The sequence below is a fragment of the Ixodes scapularis genome, unplaced genomic scaffold (assembly GCF_016920785.2).
Source record: "Ixodes scapularis isolate PalLabHiFi unplaced genomic scaffold, ASM1692078v2 PGA_scaffold2__306_contigs__length_199485367, whole genome shotgun sequence".
NCBI lineage: Eukaryota > Metazoa > Arthropoda > Arachnida > Ixodida > Ixodidae > Ixodes > Ixodes scapularis.
The window spans coordinates 99,896,091-99,919,325 of NW_024609857.1; positions in this window are offsets into that span (position 1 = coordinate 99,896,091).

Sequence of the window (23,235 nt, forward strand, 5' to 3'; positions counted from 1 at the left end):
AGGCTAACGCACTGAGATGACGCAAGTTATTTGTGGAATTCATGGGGATTAAAAGAAACGACAAACTGAAATCGCCTTCCGTGGAAATGTGGATGCCTGTCTTGCGCCAAAAAATTCGGCGAGCCGGAGCTCTCTCAAAGTGGATTGCCTTTTAGGCGGGTCTTTCGAGTAGCAGCTCACCAGGGAAGCTTCCGTTCTGTAGAGCTCAGATGCTGATTTTTGCTTGGAGTGTGAGCTGACGAGTGGTGAAGTCGCGTAGTCGTTGGAGGTTCACCTGGCTCATCACGCTTGTGAATTGTAGACGAGTGGACCCAAGGAGCGAAACATAAAACGTGCTGACTGTCCATCGTGCCGCGAACAGCGCTTTAAAATGTCGTCGGGGCCGCTTTGCCCTGGAACCATAGGCACAAAATCCCCAATGTGCTGTGGAGCGCACACAACTGCAGACCTATGCATCAAACATGTTTCGTACATTCGCACAGTCTGCTAGCACCGGCAAAACTCACCAGAAGTCCTTGCGCCCCCTCCCTTTCCCCCCCACCCCCTCCTTCCGTACTCCGTATTTGTTCTTCCGTGAGGAGGGGCTGTTGAGCCACCATACCAGAAATGACTCTGGTGTTTGTTTACCATCTCCACACACCCAGCCGGTTATGTTTACACCGCGCATGTTACGCCGCCGGTGTCGCATATCGCCGCCGCGACTCGGTCAGATACGATCGCCTTTGCGCGCCCGGGTGTAACCTTCGGCCTCACTTTATCGTTTCTGCCATAGGGGGCGGTAAAAAGGGGGGGAGGGGGGGGGGGGTATGCCACTTATTTTGTCAGCAAGTCTGAATCAAGAAACACTTGTTTTCCTCCAGTGCCGTCTTCAATTATGCTCCGGCTTGGAGTCCAGCTACGCCTTGCGTTACACTGCCATAATATGCCACTGGCTTAACATTCCGTTCAAACCACACCCTCCATTGGTCGCACCAAAAGCTCCCGTAACAACGCTCGGTCCTAGCGGTCCCGCTCTTTTGTCAGCGGCACAAAGGCGGGACAGTTTAGAAGGCACCGAGAAGACGACAGGCACCTCAAACCTACTGGCAACATGCTTGATTTGGTGGAACAAGGCATGGATATACGGGAGTATGGTCCCAGGGCCTAAGGTCGAGGTCCCGAAAAAAGGAGCTTTGCAATTTTCGGACATTAATCTCCGCCTTGGGACGACACACGTGTGCTGGTCCTATGACCCCAGATCGAAGAAAGGGTTACTTCCTTATGACTCGGGCCACTCAAAATTGGCGAAAAAGGCCATTGCTGGGTCGTGCCTTATGGCGCCTTTGTTAAAATCCTGTCAACCTAAGCGTGGGTTAAGTTTTGTGACTCAGGTTGAAAGGCTTGCCACTGTGGGCTTACCTTCGTCGGTTGTTGTGGAGTTGCTGAATCCCTTGTGAGAATGTTTTGGGAGTCCTGGAAAAAGCAAAGACCATCCTCGAGACCCGTTGTACTACTGTATATACATGTCTTGTCCCACCCAATCAAGCACGTGGCCAGTAGGTTTGAGGTGCCTGTCGTCTTCTCGGCGACATCTAAGCTGTCCCACCTTTGTGCCGCTGTGAGTATAGAGCTGATTCTTGCTTGGAGTTTAGCTTCAGTTCAGTGTGACGTCAAACATCGCATCCCGCACGTCGCTTGTGCAAGCGGGGTCGTGTACCAGATCCCCCTGTCCTGCGGCCGGGAGTATATTGGTCAGACTGGGCGGTGTGAAAACATAGGGGGAAGGGAACATTCGATTTATTTGCGTTCTTCGCCCTCAGGGCACTTAGAGGTTCATTGTGATAGGTGTGACTGCTCGCCGTTATTTCCCGAAATAAAGATTTTGTCCCTACACAAAAACAAGGCTGCGAGGGAGATAGGCGAATCATATTTTATGGCGTCAATGGTAGTTAACACGCGTGCCAGCGCTCCTTCTGTTGCCCTTGCGGATGACGAGGTAGTTATTGTTAAAAAGTGTGGCAGGTTTGTGTGACAGCGTGTGGGGCGTGGCTGATGCCGAATGTTATCGGTTTGCTTTGTTTGCTCTCTTCCCTTCCTCCTTTCAGTGTTTATTTATCTTTTTTCAGGGCAATAAACTTTCAGTTGTAAGTCAGCGCCCTGTCTTTCCTGCTTCTACGTCTTTGTTCGCGCTGTTACTACCAAACTGTATGTACCACAAACTAGTCCAACTACATGCGTTGTCTCGCCAAGGACGTTGCCCGCTCCTCAAGACTTGCAGGAAATAGACTAAAGAGCGGGACAGTGAATGCCCTCTAATTGCCATCGAGTTTACACACGCTGTTCCAAGCTTCCTTCACAAATAAAGCGCTGTTAATCGGGGAAGCGTACCCTCTAAAACATTTTCGCCTCGCTTGCCTTCGAATACTCCTCGCACGTGCCCTCTTTTTTTTATTCAATAATATTGTCTCCTTTAGGGTAGCGGCTATAAATACCCCATGCTCGCCTTTGTTAATTTTTGGCTAGACGGAAGTCTTTGTTCTATCAGGGCTAAGGTCCCCTGGGTAGATTCGAGGACGTCATGTACGCCTTGCAGGTTACAGGCGTTTACAGGATGCCTGTAAAATATGTTGAGTGTTATGTCTAGTGGCTCTGCCTATATCGAGATCATCAAGTGGAGAGCAAGCCAATAAATATGATTTTTGGAAAGTTGTCCAGTTGGCGTTTTCAAACTTCCAATGAGGGGAGCACGTTGAGGCCGTGATTGAAAGAACCTTAAATTCTGAAACATGGGAACGCGACGATAATAATCCCTGGAGAAGGGGAACAAGGGGGCCAAAGGAAAAACACAAATATTTGTGGAGCTTTGTGTTTCTCCTTTATCCTCTTTGTTCTTCTTCTGCAGGGATTATTATCGTCATGTTTCCCAGCCCGCTTGCACCTTTGCATGAACAGCATTATCAGAAAAAAGCGGTCACTTCCGTGAGAATCCGGGAGGAACTTCCACAAAAGCAATGAGAATAATGATGGGTGACAAAAAGATATATCAATAAAGGTAAAAGTGTTAGTTGGTGCGCTAAAATATGTGGATTCACTTGTGTTTAGCAGGCCCAATACCGTAGAAAGCAAAAAGCGTTCGACAAGGGCCCCTCTGGAATCCCGTCTGTCACTACCTCACAGTGGATTATGTGCGTTCAAATTACCTAAATGTAAAGCAGGCGCAAGAAGGTGATTAATAAGGTATTCTAAATTCTCTGTATTTAACTGATAAGTACGAGGTATATATATATATGTATAGAGAGAGAGAGAGAGAGAGAAAGAGAAGAGATTGTAATGATCTAATAAAATGCGTGTAGCCAATGCCTCGAGTGAAGTCTGCAGGGCCACCTCGGTATATTGAATTCGACGTTCCGGAACGACCGCAACACCTCTAGCTGCGTAAGCTGCATGTGTACGATCCTTGCAAAACACCTGGAAGTGTTTCAAAACATTCTTTTGGGCGGTCTTTAGGTGCATTTTGTGTAAGCAGCATGCGGTGGGACGGTGATCCTCTAAAACATAGCTCACATTGTCGAACTTAGGCAAGCTAGAGGCACCTGCAGTTCCACTGATGAAAGAAATACATTTATCTTCAATAAAGGAAACGGGTAGATATTTGTGTGATACAAAAGGAAAACTGAAAATGTAGTTCATGTGGCTTTTGGTGCAACAATTAGGGGGATTATTGTTTATTTGCAGTGTTCTTAGACCGTCCTGCAGCCTCGCAGGAGACCGAGGAGACAGACCATGATATAGAGAGAGGAGCGCTCTCATCAGAGAGTGGAGTGCTCTCATCCATTTTCTCATCCAATGAGAGCAGGGGTCATTAGGGCGGCAGAGGTGGATCTGCCCGCCCAGGTTTAAAAGAGCTGCCAGACGCAGGGGAAGGCAGCCCCCGACCCCGACAAGAAGTGCCAACTGTTGACGGTGATGGCACGTCTGGCTCCTTGGAGGGTGCAGTACCTACATTACAGGGCACAACAACCTCATTGGAACATGAAGGCGGTGAGTTGCCCACTGTCTTTGGGCGTTCAGAAGAGAACCTTTGTGGAGAGGACATGTCTTCCGGTGAAGTCTTTGTCTCTACGGGTGTCATAAACGGTGGGGTCTCCTTCGCACTGCCCGAGCATATGTACCCCTTGCCTTGAAAGCAAGCTGTTCTTTAGCTTTTTGTAGCTTAGATTGTGTTAAACCTTAAACCTAATTATTTCTTTCTCTTTTTTTTCATTTCGGACGTGTGCATGAAAATGCGGAGTGTGGTTCGCGATATTTTTGCATTTAAGGTCATTTTTACAGATGTCGGCGACGTAGTCAGTGGCACATCGTTTTCCGCAGGTTTCTCGAACTTGGCAGTTTCGGCAATCATACCCAAAACGCTGGCAACGGAAGAAGCGCAGATGGTTTGGAACGAAAGGACGAACTCTACAGTTCAGGTACCCTGATTGCACGGTGGAAGGCAAAGAGTAAAGCTCAAAAGTCAGGACTAGGTGTCGGGTAGATGTCTCCCGTCTGTCTCGTCGTGGTGCGATTCGCATCGGGGCTACAACAGCGCTCCTGCGCAGACAATCTAGGATTTCCTCTTCAGTGCACTGAAGGAGGTCATCCTCAGAGATGACGCAACGGACAGTATTTAGAGTGTGGTGCTGGGTTACAAAGACTTGGTGTTCGCGAAGCTTGCCAAAGTAAGTAATGCTGTGCTTCGAGCTTCATGTTATACCCTCACGACAAGGTCCCAAGCATGTTTTCCTGCTTTGTGCTTTTTCCGATTTCCTGCTCTAGGATCTCAGAGAAAAGTAAATTTGAAAACTACGACAAAGATAAACTACCTTTTGCAGTATGAATTACAAATAAACAAAAACGGTTTCGTTTTTTTTTCTTTTTCCTTTTATACAAGTGGAGGGAGCGGGGTGAGCCCTTTTGGAGGGTCGACCTGCTCGCAGTTTAGAAGAGAGGGACGCCATAAAAAGGCAAGAAAAATTAGGAACCTTTAAAGCGCCGTCTACGACCGAGCCAAACATCGGGATAGCCCAATTATCATAACAAAAGGGGCTTTGCTGAGCACGTCCGGCTACCAGTGCTGCCAAGGCAATATATCCAAGTGAGGTTTGAGAAGAAGGTTTCTACCACGACCCAAGGTTGGCCATTGCCGCCAAAGAGGAGAGAAAAGTAACATAAAGAGAGAAGGAGGAAAGTGAAGAAGAGAGGGGATAGCAGAAGAAAGTAACTTACTGAATCATCCTTACCGGGCCTTACAAGGACACCCGTCTCTGAGAAGCGGGGGCCGAAGTGTTGTATTGCTTCGCCCGGGTGGCTCCGAACGGTCCAACCATCTCAGGGCTCGGCTCAACCACCTTGATGCCCTTTTCCTCAGACACGGTAAAGCTACGGATAGCCAGGCGTGGTCGGGCGAACCTACATGGGGAGGGGGGTCCGTGGTGACGCCACTCACCAAACTACCCCTACAGTTGTAGGTGCCCATAGGGGGCACCTACAACTGTAGGTGCCCCCTATGGGGGCACGCGATGGTATGACGATGAAGTGTGATTATCGTCGTACGTCAGACGTGCAGCGAATTTCGCTAACTGCTACAGACATATAATGAAGATAATTATCGTAGGTATATACTCATAAAAACCACTCATCATAAACTACGGTGTGAATAAAATACAGGCACAAAGAAAAAGGAGCGCGTAAGATGTTAACCTTTTCGAAACCCATAGTTTCTATTCTTTACCACTGGACGTGCTAGGGTTTGGGGGGGGGGGGGGGGGGGTAAAATGACTATCTTGCTAAGAGTTAAAGGATAGCACGCGTTTCATAACAATGCTCTCAGTGCTTTAGTCGTGATCGCTAGAAACAATGGCAAGTCTATTACTTCGTCTCTTTTCCCTCTTCAGAATGTCGTGCCAGTCAAATAGAAAGCAATTACTGAAGGATAACAAACGGACGCCCTTCTCTTCATTGGCTGCATCGTACTTTCTCAAAGACGAGACTAATAGTCTGTTTTTTGTTCCAGTAGTTTTTGTTTTGAAGGACTGAAAACAAAAATAACCACAAAGGAAAGCAGAAACAGCAAGTAAAACAATGATGAACTCTTCATTTAGGCAAGCATGTACAAGAGATTACATCAAAAGAAAGAGAAAAAAAAAAGGCTTACTATAACGGCAGATAGATGGCTTTTCCGGCTCGGCAAAATACTGTTTTTCTTTCCGATGGCTTTTTCCTTCTCTGATAAAGTCCACAGTGCGTGCAACCTTTATTACAGAGATCTTATTTGCGCACAAATCTATTTTTCGCGAAACAGACTGCGAGAGAGCTCGCGTTTCTCCGGCCCTTGGAGACAAGCGACGGTCCCAACATTTCCTTTTTTCTTGTACACACAGTGGCATTATTCGACGAAGTAATCTTTTTCATCATGTCGTACTCGGTAGCATGCGCAAACATCAACGGGAATTTTTCTTATTAATATTTTTGTTTTCCACAAATGTTTTTTTCAGCTGTAGATTTAATAGAGTAATGAGAAATTATTCGCATTAAGGAGACCTTAGAGACACAAGAAGAGATAAAGTAGGATGAAGGGTACATCACAAGGCTAGCTGTTATGTATTATTAATATTATTATTACTACAAAATAAATCGTTAAATCATTCACGAAGATAAATAAAAATTAACTTCCTTGAGCCGATGTTGATCAGTCTCCTTGGGCTAAAAGGCCACGCTACAAAATTTTAAGACATTACCGTCGGAAAACCTGAACAATGTTAATTATTTTACCATTTTTGCCCAAGTAAGGTTATATTCCGATCGATCCACGTTCCCGTGTCTCAGAAAACACATCATCATTATCAAATACAAATTGCTAAATTTCTGCTTTGCCCGGACTCAGTTTATATTAATGCGGTAAACCTTTAACATGAATGCAGTTTTATTTTCTGCTCACTCTCAGGTCTTTCTTGGGGCGGTGACGACTTCTAGTTCCTAAAATGTGGTTAAATCAACTCGAAAGGACCGCTTTGATTTAGTTCGACTACTGCTCACATTCGCCAGGAAGTAAAAATGACCGCATCGCCACGTGGTGAATGATGTTGATTGGGGCGAAGCTCTGGTGGTGCTGATGATCCTGATTTTATTGTTCATAAGTAGTGCTGATGGCGCTGATTTTTTTTTATTGCTCATAGGTAGTACTGAGTTCCGGGTTGCGTTTCGACTTCAGTATTACTGCTTTATGGTCGGTGAAATGCAGAGCCAGTTGTACTTCTAGCGGATCAGCTTGGATCCGCTAGAAGCCGTGGGAAGGCATCTCCACCGCTTAAGTCAATGGTTCATGTCAGAAACAGAATGTGTGGTATGGAACGTGGTTATATACGTATTTGAGCATTTGACCGCAGCGCCCTCTGGTCTATAAAGGCTGAGTCAATGCATGCAAAGTATAACGCGATTATATACGCATTTGACCGCAGCGCCCTCTCCTGTATAGACGTTGAGCGGCTACATGCAACGTTTCATCCATGACAGAAACCCCAGCTCTTGAGTCACTATCACATCTCAGAGCCCCCTGCTCGTCCCGCAGTCGTGGCCGAGTGGTTAAGGCGATGGACTAGAAATCCATTGGGGTCTCCCCGCACAGGTTTGAATCCTGTCGACTGCGCAAACATTTTTTTCTTTTTATGTGAGCACGGACGCCGGCAGGACGGACGGACGGACGGACGGACGGACGGACGGACGGACGGACGGACGGACGGTCAAGGCTAGACCCTAAGGAGCTTCGCCCCTAAAATTATCTCAATTTTTTTTCCTAGTCTTTCCAACGCAAAAGACGGTATAAAAAATGGCAAGATTAGACGGCTTATGTTTTTGTGTAATGTACGATGGTCAAAGATATCAAAGAAGCTTCATTCTAAAAAAAGAAAAGTATGTTATTTGTTTTGGCAACACACAAAGACACTCAATCACGGCAAACAACGGAAAGGTCCTAGCAAACCACAAAGGTAGGAATTCGATTACACCTAAATTAAATGCGATGTGCACAGAGACAGTGAGAGAGTGAAACGTCACGCTTATTCATTTGCACATCGCATTTTGCTTCGGTATAATTGCTTTCTAAGCTTCGTCATTCACTAGAAACATTTTATTGATGACCGCGATTGACTGTATCTTTGTGTTGAAGAAACGTGAGCTCATATAATTGTTTTTAAAGATTAATGTAATTTATTACTCGGAAGAAGAGCAAATAACAGCATGAAGAGTTATAAAAGAAAAAATCATGAACAACTAAGGTAATCTGAAGAAAAAGTGCTCAGAGTTTTGTATATTTTAGGTGGATATACTACGCAAAGTCTTGTTATAGAAAAAGAAGCGTTGGATTAGTTCAGGTGAAGCTAGTTTTCATAGCAAAGCCTGATCCAGAGGCGAAGACAGTCCACAAACCTGACGACCTGTCGAGAATGCAATTCGATTTTTGAGATTATACATTCCTATAATTTGTACAATGTTTCTCATTTTCTTTTTGCGGAAAAGAATGTAACAAATTGTGCGCATTCAAAAAAGGGAACCTAAACGATGGTGGTCGGTGTAAGTCACCTTCGATGAAAACAAGAAGAAACACGCGAAAAAAAGCGGAAGAGGAAGACACATGCTGAAATCAAGGATCCTGCTCACGCAATGGGTCAAGATTTAACATTTCTAATGTTGGCACGGAAAAAATGCCTAAACTCTCCTGATCTATGAGTCAGGCCCAGTTATTGTTGTATATATATATCCCCGCTCCAAAAACCTTTAGACCCAGGGGGTTATGAAACCGTGTGGGTCCCACAGAAATGTGTAGGTGCTCGGGTCCCTATGGGTCCCCGCAGAGTTTGTTTCAGTCTGTGGGTCCCCACAGAGTTTGTGTGGGTGTATAGGTCCCCATGGGTCCCCGCAGAGTTTGTGTGGATCTACGGGAACTGTGTAGGTCCTGCAGAGATCCTATAGGACCTGAGTAGGACCAAAGTCCTGTGCGAGCCGTGTGGTTAACCCATAGGGTTTCATAACCCCATGCTCCGTGGGCAATCTGTGTGGGAACCTGTGGGGGAATACATTCTTTACACCGTATTTCACTGCAGACCATCGCTAAGTACTGGCTGATTCTACCTTTATTTAGTGCTTGGCAGTTCGTTTCTCTTGCTTTCGCAGGTCGTTTATTTTTTCTCCCAGTATGTGGTTCACTTTTGCTGTCGTCGACATTACAGCAATGAGATCTGCATGATGTTTTGGCCACGGAACTTCATCACTAGGCATTCCGAAAAAATATGCAATAATGAAATATTTAAAGGAGCACAGCTTGTAGATGTAAGGCTTAAACAAATGTTCAAATAAATCACATGCCACATCACTTTCATGAATATTTTCATTCGGAATAGCCTTTAATAATGACGCACTTGAAAATTACAATTGTGACATGCAATATAAAATCAATAATTAAAAAGTTAACGAACATATATTGGTTAATTAGCCAACATATTGTGACGGTTATTGCCTTATCTATGTCCGCCGAGCCCCACAAACACACAACGAAAACGGCCTCAGCGTAACTCTCGCCCCCGTTTTAAAAAAGATTATGTCCGAATTAAAATGGCACACCCTGTATACAGTCAAACCCGATTATATCGAACCCGGTTAATTCGAACTATCCCTTCTATCGAACTCTTCATAAACAGACTAGTAGCTGCAATAAAAATGCATAGCGAAAAATGCGGTATATCGAACGAAAATTGCAGCGTCTCCTGATAGATCGTACTGCCAAGAGCGCCGTTTAGCTCTGCAAGCTGGCTTTCCCCCAATGCAGGCGGCACGTTGGGGGAAAGCCAGCTTGCAGAGAAAGCTGACTTTTTTTTTCTTTTGGACGGCCACGTCGACCGCCCGGAAGAAAAACAAAATCTCTTTTGCGGAGAGATTGGGGAGAGGATGAGCCGGTGAGACCTTAAAAAACGAAGAAGCGGCCACTAAACTGCCGCGTGGAGCGTCTCTCATGACGTACAGACGCTCCTTCGAGAGTAGACAACTTTTATAAATATGTCGTGCTTGTTCTTTATCACATTCATTAAAACTTTCATATAGGATTACCCGCTATATCGAACTGGTAGACGGTTTTCGCGAGTTCGATATAAGCGGGTTTGACTGTATGGCAATTAGCAATCATCGCCATTTAAAAACTTTTTACGTGCAGTTCCTGGTTTTGACAAGTATCGGGCTCATGAAAGATACCGTCGCCACGTCATCGTGTTCCACAACCAAAATCCCTAGAAAAACGTGCTGGTCATACCCTTAATGTATTTTCTTTTAAACTAATGCTTGACTGCGCGGGCCGCTAGCAAACGCCAGGCGGGCCGCGTGTTTGAGACCCGACATATGGTGCCCCTCTCCTATCTAATGTTTGAGCAAGCCCAGATCAAACCATTAAAAATTAAGTACAATGCTTATGCTGAATTCAGTTCAGAGTAAGTGATCAAGAGTGTTCAAACATCCTCTCAGTCATTGAGAGTACTAAGATACATCCCATATTATAACCCTGCTTTTGTTTGCCACTGCATGACAAGTACTTAGAGTTACTGTAATTTTTCGCAATACCTACTGCGAGTTCACATTGGTCCATGGGCACATCGAAGTGACCAGATAGATGGGCATATTGCGCTATGATTTATTACAGGGGCATACCTGAAAGCGGTGGCTTCAGCATTTCAAAGGTCAGGACATAAACCTACTTCATTCAAAAAGAAGAAAAATCAGAATTGTTTTTCCAACTAAAAAATTTTCGCAGAGCCTTTTTTTTTTTGGTGAAGATTTCAGATATTGTTCAGAGCCACCTGTGGCATGTATTGCAACAGCAAATGATTAGAATAAAAAGGAAATACCCTACGCATTGCTTACTTCATACAGCCAAAATAAAGGCCAGTGGCCCAAAAAGATATCTGGTGTTTGCACGCAAAGTATAAAAAAATATAGCTTTTGTGTTTTACTGAGGTTAGCTAATCTTCCCAAAATTTTACTGAAAGCTTCCACCATTATGTTACACCTGTGTGCTTAATCCCGTCAGTTTTATGCGGTTTATCCAAAGACCACCGAAACATTGTGAACTCCCAGTATAATACCAAATAGCTGTCAAGATGATGCCTTGATTGAAAAGATTTTTCAAATTACTGCTTAGGTTACGATTACGTAAGATAATTTGCACTCGTCCCTTAGGTATGCCCCTTTCTTGTGTGTCAGAGGCGGCCTGCTGTCCTTGTTAAGACTGGCATTCGACGCCACTTCGGTCACAGACCTCTGCAGAAGGACACTGGACCCCCACAGAGCAATGGCCAGGTCCTTCACATCAACGCTTCGCCTTATGTCCTGGTTCCCCATGTTGCTCCCCCAGGCTTTCCACGTCACCTTGACAGCAACGTCGTTGAAATGCCTCTATAAAAAAATTAAAAGAGGAGGCGAAACCGATGTATTTGGTAGTGAGATCCTCTTTTCATGAAATGCTGCTTCGTGTATATTGATTAAAGTAAGCTTTCGTTAGTTTAACCCCTTTTTTAACCGAATCATTTTCAAACGTCCTGAGAAGCGCCCATACAGCAGTACTACGCTGCTCGAGCTATCAAGCTCTTTTTCTTGTGTCTCCTGATTATACCGCTGTCGAACTGCAAGGGGCACTGGGTAGCAAGCCCTCTTGTGGCGCCGGTTGCTGGCGATGATTATTTGGCCGGCTGAGAAAAACCCGACAGCGCGCTCACTGGCTGACCGTACGCCTTGTGATTTCGCTCTTCCCTTTCCAGCCCTCTTTGTCTTTTAGCCAGGCTTCTTAGATGGTGTTCCATGATCCCCCTCCCCTCCCCACCCCGCCCCCTGAACTTTTCGGTCGGCGTAATGGATAGAGAATATGAGAAGATGCGTCCACTGATTTCGGTTGCCGGGGCAATGCGCGCCACTTTTTTACCTGTGTGCGGGGTTATTATGCAACCTCGAGCTTGGTTGCTATTATAAAACTAATGCCTTAAAAGAGAAGAAGCCACTTTATGCTTCAAGCTTGCTGGAGTTTCATTCCCATGTACCTGGTGTACATAGGAAGAATAGACCCTTTTCAAAACCTAAGCAAGCAACATTGACGGTCGCCATTTCTTCGGCACGAAAGCTGTGATTGTATCGAAGTCCACATGGAACGCTGTCGTTTCACTCACGTCTATCCACGCCAATCACTGACGCGGCGTTTGTTTCAAATGCGTGCTCGTGATCCGCGTTTAAGAAATGGCGGCCTTAGACATGCACACACTTCTGAAAAGTGTTTATTGTATGAGCCAAAAGTAATTAATGGGGAACGTGACACTCCAAGTCTTTCTGCCCTATGCACTCAGAATTGTGAACATAATGTTAGAGATTCAGGTCTAAACTTTCTACAAATATATGTCGCCTTAGATATGTTTTTTTAAGAGACTATAAGCTTTGTTCTTTCATCACTGCTGGTGAAGTGATGCAATACCAAAAAACAATAATTTGTGACGATGGCGCTGAAAGAGAGATCTCATTTGAGCAACATTTATCAAGATCTACATGGTCAATGACAAATTATCACGGTCTTTTCATCATGAAGACGTTGTGCAAGCATAGAAAAGTTTGGTATTCAGAGGTATCTTCTATAAAGCCAACAATTACCAAATCCACTTACCATATCACGTTCTATGAAATTTAGGAGCTGATATGATTCCACTTCAGCGGGTGCTTTAGCAGCTGTCTCAGCGAATGCAGGTCCGACTGTACCAGCTGCTCCATCCAAGGTTGCAGGTATAGCAGCTGCACCACCCAAGGCTGCACCTGTGTGGCACCCGCTCTGCACCACATGAGCTGGTGCTCATGTGGTGCCACTTGTTCTGTGAAAAATATAAAAAATATGACATTCGACAGAACAGTGTTTAACACAGCCACAAGATGTGCGTGGTGCTACACTAAAAGCTGAGAGTGGGGTGGCAAGTATATACCGATTCGATCAAACACCCACCAGTTTTGAGCAATGTGACTGCACTCCTGCCCCTGTGTATACAAGGAGAGGAGTGCCACATAACACAAGGCTGATCGCAGTTGGGTCCAGCCAATACACAGCTTCTCTGACACCGTCAGCCAAAAACGTAATGGGTGTAGTAAGGGTCGTGGCAATGACATTTAGGATGCTGTAGCTTGTCTAAGAGTGTATGTCGAATGCATACCATGCTCCTGCAGTCAAGTATTCGTGGTTAAGAAATAGCACGGAATATTTTTCATAAAAATCTACCGCAAAGCGTCGCAACACAGGAGTGTTCTGGAGAGTTTTACAAATCATAGCTTCTTGACTGCACGGCTTTGATAGACCAAGTAGAATGTTTTCGGATATATGTGAGTTAGCGATGCACAAGAATCGATGCAAAAAGTCCGCAGTTCGTGAAGATCAGAGTTCGGAACAGGTGTGACAGAATTCGGCACGACAAGTATGCCAATGCCATTATTTATTTTTGCATCATTAAAATGACTCTGAAAGTACGACCAGCTACAGGGGGTATTCACGCAAGTCTTGTGAGAGTTGAATTGTTAATACAGCGCCCTGGTTGTGTCCATGTGCGATATATGACAAAATATCATATAGACCAAAATTTATCTGAAAACCAATGGGCACGGTGGCAAAAGACAAGAATGGCGCTGTTCATCACACCCACCGTTTGTTCGTGTTTGTGTGTTGCTACTAACAAGCGCACTAATTTGAAGGCTTCAGCCATTATTGGGAACACTAAATAAACAAATACCACATACAAATACAACACACAGAGCAAAGCTGCATGAAACTAGTGATGTACTTCTGTTGTCAACTCTGCATTCCACTTACGAATAAAATGCGCAATTTCCCTACAAGCTTTCATTCCAAGCGAGTGGCATTAGAATTGCTAAAAACTCAGTCTGAGGTAAAAACAAATCCTAGCAGCAATAAGTTGCTAATATATTGCCCAATATGTAGAGCACCTTACCACAAACAGCCTTGGCAGTCTTCCACGAAGCATGGCCTTCAGCAGCGGAGACTGTCATCCTGTGTCGTCTCAGGACACTCACATCAGGATGGCGAAAGTGAATACAAACTTCTGCTTGGCAAGGGCTGCAGTAAGTATACAGATGAAAACACAGAGTACAATATACAATACAAAACATCGTGGATCAACTTGAAGAGTGCACAAAAAGACAAGGACAAAAGGACAGGAACACATAGGACGCAGAGAGGTACACCCTAGCAACTCAATATGTTGAACACAAAAGAAAAGAAGAGAAATCAGAAAGGTTGTGCTCGGAGAACGTGAGCTTCAGGAACCGAGGCGCGAGGCAAGGATGTCAGGTAGATGGTTTTACAGACACTCTAGAATTAACAACAGCCTCTCCATGTAATAGGGTGGTGAGTTCGTTCTATATGGACATCTTGAAAAATAGCACACAAAAAAACAAGGAATAAAGAAAAGGAACACATACACTACATAAAAGTGCAGACTCCGAAGTCACATACATTAGAGAAGAAAATAAATAAAGAATGCGCAAGAAGCTTTAGCAAAAGTTAAAACAGGTCGAAGTGGAACGTGCTAATTCACCCATATGCACAAGACTAAAAACAATTTCTATAGTATCTCAGGTAACATACGAATGCGCGGACACATTGGTTGCCCATACTACAAATAATAAAAGCCTAAAATTGTCCTCTTGTATGTTTTTCATAGTATATGCTAATTATTCACTTTTTTTTTTCTAAGGGGGACATACACGACCAGGGTAAACAGTGCATAGATAGCTGACAGTCCATCGTTGATTTTAGAGAGAGGTTGAGCTGTTTTTAAGTATTAGCCATCTATCTGTTACCTTAACTGACAATAAAATTATGTTTTTAAAATCTGCTCTTGATAATAGGTGAATCAGCGCTTTCTACTGGAGCCTGTTCTCGAGCTCCTTCCGCATTCTTTATTTCTTTCTTTTTCTCTGATCCATGCGATTTGAGAGTCTGTGCTTGCATGTGGTCTACGTGGTACCTTTCTTGTCTCCTTGACTTTTTGTGAAGTATTTTTAAGGTGTTCAATTAGTACCGGCTCGCCACCTTACTACAAACATGCAACAACTAAAAACAATTACAACCTACACCATTCGCAAAAGGCAGTACCAAATGAAAAAAAAGACAAGGATTGGGTGAGGTATGTCCAACACGATACTTACACTGAACAAAATGTACCTCCCACAGACTGGCGAGACACTACCTTAATTCAGAACATGCTTGTAAATTTCCCGAGAAGATTGTAATAAATACTTCATAGCCTCTAGAGAATACCGCGAGGAAAAAAATAAATGCTTTACCACTTGAAGCAGCCTGAGTGTTTCTGGAGGAGTCAAATTTGTTGTACACATCGCGACACTGTTAGCGCGAACAGTCGACAGGCGTCAGATTCGTACCGGTGGCGCCACCTAGCGGCCTCTGATGGCGAACCTCGCGCATGCGCAGAAACGTCAAAGGGTTCGAGAGTATAACGACCTACTCCAAAACAATGTTCAGACCGGCTCATTTGAGGAACTCGAGTTTGTTTTTCTCGCGATTTTGTATTTTTATTGCGACGCGCCGTCTGCATTCACTGTCTCGTCTGCTTTCACGTTCTCCGTCCGCGCGCCCACCACGTCTGCGTTGTCGGTGTTTCCGTTCTGTGCGTCCTTACCAACGTCTGCTTCGGGTCCCGCCGCACTACTCCGGGGTGAATTTCGTCGAGGTGCCCGCGTCGGCTAGCGGGCGTAGGGGTTCTTTTGGCGTCCGCATCGGCATTTTCGGCTTGTCGGCGCAGTTTCTTGACGTCGCGTCTCTCCGAAGGGAACGTCGTCGAAGTGCTCGCGTCGGCCAGCGGTTGTAGGGTTTTTTTTGGCGTCCGCATCGGCATTTTCGGCTTGTCGGCGCAGTTTCTTGACGTCGCGTCTCTCCGAAGGGAATGTCATCGAAGTGCTCGCGTCGGCCAGCGGTCGTAGGGGGCTTTTTGGCGTCCGCATCGGCGTTTTCGGTTTGTCGGCGCAGTTTCTTGACGTCGCGGCTTTCCGAAGGGAATGTCGTCGAAGTGCTCGCGTCGGCCAGCGGTCGTAGGGTTTTTTTTGGCGTCCGCATCGGCGTTTTCGGTTTGTCGGCGCAGTTTCTTGACGTCGCGTCTCTCCGAAGGGAATGTCGTCGAAGTGCTCGCGTCGGCCAGCGGTCGTAGGGGGCTTTTTGGCGTCCGCATCGGCGTTTTCGGTTTGTCGGCGCAGTTTCTTGACGTCGCGGCTTTCCGAAGGGAATGTCGTCGAAGTGCTCGCGTCGGCCAGCGGTCGTAGGGTTTTTTTTGGCGTCCGCATCGGCGTTTTCGGTTTGTCGGCGCAGTTTCTTGACGTCGCGGCTTTCCGAAGGGAATGTCGTCGAAGTGCTCGCGTCGGCCAGCGGTCGTAGGGTTTTTTTTTGGCGTCCGCATCGGCGTTTTCGGTTTGTCGGCGCAGTTTCTTGACGTCGCGTCTCTCCGAAGGGAATGTCGTCGAAGTGCTCGCGTCGGCCAGCGGTCGTAGGGGGCTTTTTGGCGTCCGCATCGGCGTTTTCGGTTTGTCGGCGCAGTTTCTTGACGTCGCGGCTTTCCGAAGGGAATGTCGTCGAAGTGCTCGCGTCGGCCAGCGGTCGTAGGGTTTTTTTTTGGCGTCCGCATCGGCGTTTTCGGTTTGTCGGCGCAGTTTCTTGACGTCGCGGCTTTCCGAAGGGAATGTCGTCGAAGTGCTCGCGTCGGCCAGCGGTCGTAGGGTTTTTTTTTTGGCGTCCGCATCGGCGTTTTCGGTTTGTCGGCGCAGTTTCTTGACGTCGCGGCTTTCCGAAGGGAATGTCGTCGAAGTGCTCGCGTCGGCCAGCGGTCGTAGGGTTTTTTTTTGGCGTCCGCATCGGCGTTTTCGGTTTGTCGGCGCAGTTTCTTGACGTCGCGGCTTTCCGAAGGGAATGTCGTCGAAGTGCTCGCGTCGGCCAGCGGTCGTAGGGGGCTTTTTGGCGTCCGCATCGGCGTTTTCGGTTTGTCGGCGCAGTTTCTTGACGTCGCGGCTTTCCGAAGGGAATGTCGTCGAAGTGCTCGCGTCGGCCAGCGGTCGTAGGGTTTTTTTTGGCGTCCGCATCGGCGTTTTCGGTTTGTCGGCGCAGTTTCTTGACGTCGCGGCTTTCCGAAGGGAATGTCATCGAAGTGCTCGCGTCGGCCAGCGGTCGTAGGGGGCTTTTTGGCGTCCGCATCGGCGTTTTCGGTTTGTCGGCGCAGTTTCTTGACGTCGCGGCTTTCCGAAGGGAATGTCGTCGAAGTGCTCGCGTCGGCCAGCGGTCGTAGGGTTTTTTTTGGCGTCCGCATCGGCGTTTTCGGTTTGTCGGCGCAGTTTCTTGACGTCGCGGCTTTCCGAAGGGAATGTCATCGAAGTGCTCGCGTCGGCCAGCGGTCGTAGGGGGCTTTTTGGCGTCCGCATCGGCGTTTTCGGTTTGTCGGCGCAGTTTCTTGACGTCGCGTCTCTCCGAAGGGAATGTCGTCGAAGTGCTCGCGTCGGCCAGCAGTCGTAGGGGGCTTTTTGGCGTCCGCATCGGCGTTTTCGGTTTGTCGGCGCAGTTTCTTGACGTCGCGTCTCTCCGAAGGGAATGTCGTCGAAGTGCTCGCGTCGGCCAGCGGTCGTAGGGGGCTTTTTGGCGTCCGCATCGGCGTTTTCGGTTTGTCGGCGCAGTTTCTTGACGTCGCGTCTCTCCGAAGGGAATGTCATCGAAGTGCTCGCGTCGGCCAGCGGTCGTAGGGGGCTTTTTGGCGTCCGCATCGGCGTTTTCGGTTTGTCGGCGCAGTTTCTTGACGTCGCGGCTTTCCGAAGGGAATGTCGTCGAAGTGCTCGCGTCGGCCAGCGGTCGTAGGGTTTTTTTTGGCGGCCGCATCGGCGTTTTCGGTTTGTCGGCGCAGTTTCTTGACGTCGCGGCTTTCCGAAGGGAATGTCGTCGAAGTGCTCGCGTCGGCCAGCGGTCGTAGGGGGCTTTTTGGCGTCCGCATCGGCGTTTTCGGTTTGTCGGCGCAGTTTCTTGACGTCGCGTCTCTCCGAAGGGAATGTCGTCGAAGTGCTCGCGTCGGCCAGCGGTCGTAGGGGGCTTTTTTGCGTCCGCATCGGCGTGTTCGGTTTGTCGGCGCAGTTTCTTGACGTCGCGACTTTCCGAAGGGAATGTCGTCGAGGTGCTCGCGTCGGCCAGCGGTCGTAGGGTTTTTTTTGGCGTCCGCATCGGCGTTTTCGGTTTGTCGGCGCAGTTTCTTGACGTCGCGTCTCTCCGAAGGGAATGTCGTCGAAGTGCTCGCGTCGGCCAGCGGTCGTAGGGGGCTTTTTGGCGTCCGCATCGGCGTGTTCGGCTTGGCGGCGCAGTTTCTTGACGTCGCGTCTCTCCGAAGGGAATGTCGTCGTAGTGCTCGCGTCGGCCAGCGGTCGTAGGGGGCTTTTTGGCGTCCGCATCGGCGTTTTCGGCTTCTCGGCGCAGTTTCTTCACGTCGCGTCTCTCTGAGGGGAATGTCGTCGAAGTGCTCACGACGGCTAGCGGTCGCAGCGGCCCTTTGGCGTCCGCTTCGGCGTAATCGGCTCGTCGGTGCTATGTTTGTTTACGTCGCGCCTCTCCAAGTGGAATGCCATCGAAGTGCTCGCGATGGCTAGAGGTCATAGCGGTCTTCGTCACGTCTGCTTCAGCGTTTTCGGCTCGTCGGTATGTTTCTTGACGCCGCTTCCCTCCGAGGGGAATGTCGTCCAAGTGCTCGCATCGCCTAGCGGTTGAAGTGGTCTTCGTGAAGTCCCCTTCGGCGTCTTCGGGTTGCTGGCGCAGCATATCTTTACGTCTTTTCCTATGCGGCGAATGTCGTCAATGAGCTTGTGCTGTCTTTGTTCCCCGCCACTGTGTTTGCGTTTGGCTGGCAGCTTTGTCCCTCCAGACAAAACATGTGAAATGTAAGAACTCAAAGAAATTGCGAGACAGGTTTAGAACTGCTCGTCAAAGTTATTCAATAAACGTGAAAAATAAAATGCACGGGTAGATCGTCACCTGGTTCTTTTATGTAATAAACATACACGTGAAACTGCATGTTTCGCTCACGCTGTAGTTAACAGCGTCATTATACTAGATACAAAGCGGATCCCGTATAAGCGCATAGTGCGTGGCTAAATACAAACACAGAACTGTTTCAACAAAGGTGCTCTTTATTTTGATCGAACTCAGAATTTGCGTGCACCGTCATGGAAGCTAAAAATGTCCTAAAGCGATAAGGAGGGCGTCCCTTATATTAAAAAAAAATAAAAAAAAACAGCGCGCAGACACTTTTTGCGTTATTTTTCGTGTTGACGTTGCATTATCTTCATTCGATGATCGCACAAAATAACTTTAGGTGTATGTCAGCGCCGTTGTTCGTCTACCTTCTCGTTATTGTCCGTGTCTTTGAGCAGTTTTTAAGTCTTTAACCATGAAATACCAATTGTCCCAGAGGTCAAGGTTAGTCAACTTCAGTTTTCAAGATTGTTTTCCTCCGCGCGTTGTCCTTTGCTTGCGCAACCCGCACACACAGTCTTGGCAGCGTCTACGCAGAAGCGGATCCGGAACTCCGTTTTAAGGGGGGGGGGGCGGACAATTTGTAAGGATTCTATTCTCCGAGAGACGTCTGGACGTCCAGACGAGAGACGTCTGGACGTGACCATCAAATCTTCCTTTATTTGCAGGCACAACCCCGACTACGTGCAGCACGTGGCGCTATGACCTCTAGCCATCGCGAGCACTTCGATGGCATTCCACTTGGAGAGGCGCGACGTAAACAAACATAGCACCGACGAGCCGATTACGCCGAAGCGGACGCCAAAGGGCCGCTGCGACCGCTAGCCGTCGTGAGCACTTCGACGACATTCCCCTCAGAGAGACGCGACGTGAAGAAAGTGCGCCGAGAAGCCGAAAACGCCGATGCGGACGCCAAAAAGCCCCCTACGACCGCTGGCCGACGCGAGCACTTCGACGACATTCCCTTCGGAGAGACGCGACGTCAAGAAACTGCGCCGCCAAGCCGAAAACGCCGATGCGGACGCCAAAAAGCCCCCTACGACCGCTGGCCGACGCGAGCACTTCGACGACATTCCCTTCGGAAAGACGCGACGTCAAGAAACTGCGCCGCCAAGCCGAACACGCCGATGCGGACGCTAAAAAGCCCCCTACGACCGCTGGCCGACGCGAGCACTTCGACGACATTCCCTTCGGAGAGACGCGACGTCAAGAAACTGCGCCGACAAACCGAAAACGCCGATGCGGACGCCAAAAAGCCCCCTACGACCGCTGGCCGACGCGAGCACTTCGACGACATTCCCTTCGGAAAGACGCGACGTCAAGAAACTGCGCCGCCAAGCCGAACACGCCGATGCGGACGCTAAAAAGCCCCCTACGACCGCTGGCCGACGCGAGCACTTCGACGACATTCCCTTCGGAAAGCCGCGACGTCAAGAAACTGCGCCGACAAACCGAAAACGCCGATGCGGACGCCAAAAAAAACCCTACGACCGCTGGCCGACGCGAGCACTTCGACGACGTTCCCTTCGGAGAGACGCGACGTCAAGAAACTGCGCCGACAAGCCGAAAATGCCGATGCGGACGCCAAAAGAACCCCTACGCCCGCTAGCCGACGCGGGCACCTCGACGAAATTCACCCCGGAGTAGTGCGGCGGGACCCGAAGCAGACGTTGGTAAGGACGCACAGAACGGAAACACCGACAACGCAGACGTGGTGGGCGCGCGGACGGAGAACGTGAAAGCAGACGAGACAGTGAATGCAGACGGCGCGTCGCAATAAAAATACAAAATCGCGAGAAAAACAAACTCGAGTTCCTCAAATGAGCCGGTCTGAACATTGTTTTGGAGTAGGTCGTTATACTCTCGAACCCTTTGACGTTTCTGCGCATGCGCGAGGTTCGCCATCAGAGGCCGCTAGGTGGCGCCACCGGTACGAATCTGACGCCTGTCGACTGTTCGCGCTAACAGTGTCGCGATGTGTACGTGCGTTGGGTCATAAAAAAGCGTGTACAGCAAATTATATTTCAGAGCTCGACATTTCGTGAGGAATTACTTAAAGTGCCACCAACAAAAAGTATTTCGCGGTCAAATTTTTGCGATCGGGAGTGGTACGCTATGCATTAACAATCATCATGGGTGAATTCATCACGGCACCAATATTCGGCAATTCTTTTCTGATTACTTATCGCGAAAATTAAGTTGTTTGCAAACGACTGGGCGGCGGAAGCTACGAGCCTGCTCGATCAATCAATCGCTGCCTTTTATTGCTTGGCCCAGCTCTCCGCCCGCAAATACGCACACAAAATCCACCCGTAGTGTGAAACCTAGTGACTTCGGCGATGGAAGGGCACCGCGTTCTTCCCGACATTCTAGTTTACTAGTAAACAATACGGTGGAGGGAGGCAATCAAACACCCCCCCGCCCCTTTCCGCCTTTGCCCCACCATCTCCCGAAGAGATCCGGCGCTACTGATCGACCTTGAGCGAGTACGCAGCCTAGGCGCTCTTTCTTGAACGAAAAACAAGTTCTCTGCATCGGGGGAAAAAAGGAAGAAAAACAGCCTTGCATAACATCATTCGCGCACAATTAGTAATACTGGTAAAAGCAAGCGATGTACAAATAACAAGACTTTTGAACGCAGGAAAGAATAATCTAGCCCTAACAAACAAAGAAACGAACTTACACTGAACGACCGTGCCATCATCTTGGAAGTTGAGCGGATTTGACGTAGTTCCACGTCTCACAGTCGCTTCCATTTTTTTCGGAGACATTTGAGAGTTAGGCCAACTCCACGCAACACGAAAACACACAGACACGCACGATAAATGTGCGAAGCATAGACTGTGGATTCGATTGGATTGCACTCGTTGGCTATCATGGATGTCTAGCGACTTTACGGAAGCTATGATTGTTTATCTTCAACACGCTTGCAATAAAACAATCAGCAAACCGCATTAAAAGACGATTAGAAGACACAGTACGAATAAATTATATAGCATGTCAACATTGAAATTCTACTTCTGGCTTCCGAACACTACGGTTGGAGAATCATGAGCTCCTCAGGAGAGTCGATAACGGCCCTCGCCGGCCGCGGTTCATCGTTTTCTTCTGTTAACTCGGATTATCGTATCGTTCTGCCTTCCCTGCCATCAGGAACCATTATGCGCAACTCTGTGCTGCTGCACGGTGACGTGATGCCCGCCCATACAAGATAGGCAATTTCAGGGCCGAGATGGAACGTCCTGGTGTGATTGGGCACATCGAGGCGCTCGGCGCCTACCATAGGAATCATCTTCGGATGCTGACCTTCAGGACGGAGGAAGCCAAGCTGCGCCTGGTCACCGCCAAGGAACTGAAGGTAAAGGGCAAGCGTTGCATTGTCGTGGACCCGGAGAACGCGGATGTTCACATGAAGTTGCTCTGGCTCCCCTTCCACGTATCAGACGAAACCGTCAGGAGGGCCCTAGGGCCCTTTGGGAAAGTTCAGGACCTGACGCGTGAAAAATAGAAGGCGAAAGGATTGACCGGCGTCCAGTCGACGACCAGACTGGTACGGCTAAGCCTAAAGGAGGGCGTCAATTTAGAGCGCTTTCCGCACCAGTTGAAGATTGATGGTGGTAACATTTTGGTCGTGATTCCGGGACGTGATTCATTATGTCTACGCTGCAAAGGTACAGGATACATTCGACGAGATTGTCGTGTACCGCGATGCGACGAATGCCATCGCTTTGAACAAGAGCGAGACAACTGCGTCCATGCCTACGCTACAGTGACGCAGGAAGTGGTGGCGGATGGAGATGGTGTCCTCAACATGGACGAGGAAGAGGCAGAGGAAGCCGCACGGGACGTCGAAACTGAGGTTTCCGCCATAGCCGGTGGGAAGCGAGGTTTCCTCCACAGCCGGTCCATGTACTGAAAGAAGTGCACCCTCCACAGTTGCAGCCCGAGGGGCACGCCGTGAACCCCGACCCTTCGCAAGCGTCGAGCAGCACTGCTGTCGTATCAAGCAACATCCAAATGTGTACGTTAAAAGACGTTGAGGCCATCCAAGCCCTGGAATCAAAAGACACAAGCCAGGTCAGTCTGAGCGACGAGAACTCCGACCTTAGCGACGCCAGTGAAACCACCATGCA